Source organism: Echinococcus granulosus, assembly GCF_000524195.1.
Source record: "Echinococcus granulosus chromosome Unknown EG_S00010, whole genome shotgun sequence".
Classification (NCBI taxonomy): domain Eukaryota; kingdom Metazoa; phylum Platyhelminthes; class Cestoda; order Cyclophyllidea; family Taeniidae; genus Echinococcus; species Echinococcus granulosus.
In genome coordinates this window covers 756,387-761,196 of record NW_020170390.1, presented here as the reverse complement: position 1 = coordinate 761,196, position 4,810 = coordinate 756,387, and positions in this window count along the sequence as shown.

The following is a 4,810-nucleotide window of genomic DNA, read 5'->3' as shown; positions in this document are numbered from 1 at the left end:
TCTGCAGACTGTAGATGCTGGTTTTGACCTTGCTTTCTTTGGCTAATGCATTAAGCCCCATTGTCGTGAGCTTTGAGACTGAAATCGTGAAGTTATTTTTAAAAAACGTCAAGTACAATGAGTAATATTTGACTTCAACTAAAGCCGTTTTGATGCATTTTGTGCCCTATTGTTAGGATATCGTGTATTTCTGCGCGAGATGGAAAAACCCAAACACATTTTGAAGCCTAAATGGCTATCAAAAAGAGTAACGGTGTTTGGCAGGTAGTCAGCTGCAATTATATCAGACCCAAACTGTCGCTTACACCTCGTGCACAATTCCTAGAAAATCTGTAATTAAGAGGATACAATCTTTTTATGTGGGATAAATTTACCTTTCCAAGTTCATGACTTCATCAAATCGCAGAAATAGTTAGCGATGAACTTGGGAACCCTTTGCAGAGCACTTATATGCATTTATTAACCCTCTCCCGGACAGATTACTGGGTTTTTAAGTCTGAAAAATATTTTTAAAAAATCGACAAGTTGCAATCTAACAAGTAAAGTGCCTTTCACTATTTTATCGTCAACCTGAGTTATTTGTTGCAAAGATATCAGATACTTTTTGACAATAAAGCATGCAATTTAAGTGGCTGTAATACCTTCTACCGGGGGGATAAAGATGTTGAACTTTAAATTTAAGACTGATATCATATTTTACTACTTAATACGTTGCAAGTACACATGTTTCGATTCAAAACATGAATAAGGATCAGTGGCAGTAACGTTATTAAAACACGAACTTCATATAGTGCTTCTTCATACCATTTTAACATCCCAATTTGATGAATTTGGTTGTTGGAACTCACTTGCAAATTTATTCCTGTAAAATATGTGCATTTAAATCAGAGATAATCTTTTCTCAATTGTTCTACAAAGGAAAAGCTTTTATTTGAATAGTAACTTTGTCTTCCAAGATCCAAACATACCACGTCAACCTTCTACATTATTTACTGGTCTGTCTTTCATTTTTACCTCACTTGCCCAACTTTTGGCATTTTTAATATTTAGCATTAAATTTGTGTAAATTGGTCGTACTAGCTAAATAGAAGGATAAGATATGCAACTGAAAAATCTCGGATCCAATGCTATTTATTAAACAGAATAATAAATTGCTTTTATTGGCATTTCAAGTGCTTGCATAGTGACTTCCATGGGTATTTTTCCATTAGGTGAAATTCCTCTTTTATGTAGATTTCCAAGTCACAGGTAAAATTCAACTGGTTTAAGCGGTGTTTTTTAGTATTGCCTCTCTGCTTCAGGAAAACCGAATGGGGTTCACATGAAACAGTACTCTGGTGGATTCGGGTAATTAATTTATGTAAGCATACAAATGCGGATTTTTCATTATTTCTAAGTGAATATAAGCACAGATAAGCTCCTTTCCTATCTCGGGTACATACAGAATGAAATGGTCATATGTGAAATCACAAATATTTACAGAATTAATAAAGATGAATTAAATTCACATGATTGTGCAAGCATGAAAGTTTATAATTAAAATTATAACCAATTTGCATAGGTAAGAATGTACTTTAATGCAAGGAAGAAAACTGGTGACTTTTAATCACAAGGCAGTTCAGTAACAACACTCATTGGTGAATGGAACATGGAAATTACGAAGATGGGCACATTTGAAATGCTAATTGTACACAAGATTGGTTAGTGCACAATTATTGTTAGCAATCGGGGAGCACAACAAGAAGTGGTTAAACAAACTCTCTGGCTAACATCCCCTCCCACTAGAGCAGTCTCTCAAGGTTCTTATTCCAAAACCGCAATAGCACATCTTCAATCCATGGCTCAAAAGCTGTGTGAAAATATCACAAAAGTATAAGTTATCAATCTCGTTGAAACCTTTGGGAAGTGAAGCATTTTTTGCCCACATTTGAACTCTGATTTGAATTGACCACTTTTAATGAATAGGTCTAATGGTAACAACTTTCATTGTCTAAGGACGTTGGTTTTCATCGCATATATAACTGAAGGGATCCTTTCAGTCTACGTGTTCCACCATAAGCTCTCAAATAAGGCTAAATGGTCCGCAACTCAGGCAAACAGGGAAAACAATGAACCAGACACCTATGCGGAAAACATACTTAAGGATGCAATTGTAAGGAGGCCAGGCGATACAAAGGGAGAAGTGTGCCTTAATCACCAAAAGATATCGAATAGAATGGCCATAGCCGCTAACAAAGAAGACGTTTGGATTTGTTGCAAGAAGGATTTAAACTCCTCGTGTGTGAATTAAACTTGCTAAAATTACATTGTTTATAATGGTAATTTTTCGGTCTCCTACTATTCGGTTCCCACCTTGATGGCATGGATTCCTACTCGTGTTACCCATGCTGTAAGACCTTTAGGTCTTTCTTAATCCAACTGTCTTTAAGTAATTTCAAAAAAGGCTTACATCCAAATCTGTCAATTTTTAACCATGGCAGGAAGGCGTTGGCTATCAATGCTTAAAGTAATGGACACTCACAAAGAAAAGGATGCTGGAATGGAGGCAACGTTCAGCAATTTTTCAATCTCAAGCACTGGTCAAGAATTGGAAATAGGGTAAAACTAAACATGCACTAATGAGAATCTTAGGGAACCATCAAGTGCGAGTCGGCAACTCTCTATGCTGTACAAAACTAATATTTTCTCAGGTAAATGACTTGAAAGCTATAAAGTAGAGTGCAGCTCCGCGTTGTCTCACTGTGATGCAACCTCTTCTGCTAAATGGAAGTTATGCAATTAATGCACTAGCTGCTGTATATTTTTAGGCCTTAAACGGCACATTAAAAAACCATACAAAATAAACCATTTGAAACTCTATTTTCAGTAATGAAAAAAAATCAAATGCCGCCTCCGTTGGATGTAGCTTTTGCAATACACCCAACGGCTTTATAGCCGTCCTGATAGGGGAGTGGTCATGGGGAGCATTAAGGGCAATCCTCAAACCAGGCGACCGCTCAATCGACTGGTACAGAGGTACTATGGAGTTATATTGATGCCATATAGCCACTTAATCCTTCAGATTCTCTGTAAAGCTACTTCCAGAGTCCCATGTCACGTTTCTTCGGGAGCAATTTTGGTGACAAATTTTTACCACAGAAGGCAATACAGTGAAATATCCATTATTGACCATGCGCTTTCTGTGATCTGCTGACAAAGCTCTTAAAGTGGCGATAAGTACTCCTGTATTCTATTTAACTTAGTATTTCCGCTTCTCTTCCACTAAAATTCTAGTCTAAAATGTCGACTGCTTCTATTGGCTAATATTTTGAAATAATTTATTATTCCTTTTAGAGCTTTGCTTTTCATGTAAAATAAGTTGTTAAATTATCTTGTATGCAATAATTCTCACTCTGTCGAGAACTAAAAATCCATGCTTTCCTCGGTTTTAAAACAGCTTTGTTTTATCTTCAAGCCATTTAAGTCTTGAAATTCGAAACGGTGCATTTTATTAATGTGCCGCAATGTTGTAGTTTTTAGCATTCAAAAATTACAACGTCATATAATGATCAAAAGAGCCTAAAAAAGTGAGCCTTTCCTCGGCAAACTTTTTGCGTGTCTGAGGGCATGTGCTTGCAGAAGTAGCCTGCACTACCTGCTAGTGAAATAGAGTCGGTAGTGCGTTTATAAGAACTGGCACAATCCTGCTACTAGAGCCAAACCATCCCTTAAATCTGGCGCGATTTTCGAATCTACCTCTCAGATAAGGCACTTTCCCATTCTAGGACCTAGCTTCCAGTTTCCCTGAAGGTGAGGTCAATGACTGCAAGCAATTTTCCGAAAATGTTTAGAACTTGAATGTACTCTCACTGTGTCGCACAAATGTTGTTAAGTAAAATCAAGAATTTGAAACAGGGAATAAAATTCTGGACAAATCAACTGTGGTATGCAAATTTAACTGACCTTCTTTTACTTGGTTATCACTTAAAATTCTTTAGCAGTAGATACAGGGAGGCCCAATTTGTCAATTATGGCAGTTCATGTTAACTTTTAGGCATTTATCCAGTGATTCATTGCTTTGTTTAAATAACATGCACTTGAGTCTCAGCAGGTGGTACTTCCGTTCTACGTGGCATGGTGTTCGAGCCATGATAGTACTCACCTCACCCTCCTGTCGTTAATATTCATTCACACTACTTTGATAACATTTGGTCTACATTGTTCATCTCTTGCAAGAAAAGAGGGAGCTTTGGTCGCTGTTTTTAAAATGTTTTTATCACAACAATGTTTGCTCACCAAAAAGGCATTTTTTATTCCCAATTGCCTCAGTGGCGCTTTATCAAACAACCATTCACGTTAAGTGGTTTGACGGATTCGTTAGGATGAATCACGACCGTGAAAGCTTTGTCAGCTTTCAAAAATAGATGCGTCACTTGACAAAATGAATCATCAAGGAAATACAGATTCAACATATTTGATATCAATAATTGTTACTGATTAAATAAGCCGTTTTAAACATACTTTAATAACAATAAGCATTTTAATATTTTGTTACAAATAATGATTATTTGACCGAACGGACGATTTAGACCTAATGAATGTTTGCTGGTTTTCGTTATCTTCACCATCGACTCTCCTATGCAAAAGGTCTGTTTGATTATCCTCGTGGAAAAATAAGCATGTTTATTTTTTACCTGTATATTATTTCTCTGTTTGTTATCTTGCTTACCTGTCTACCTGCCACTTGATTTCACTGTCTGTGAACAGAAAATTCAGGAATTACGGCGTCTCTGCGTATCTATGTCTGCATAAGTGTGTAGGCGCGCGTGTG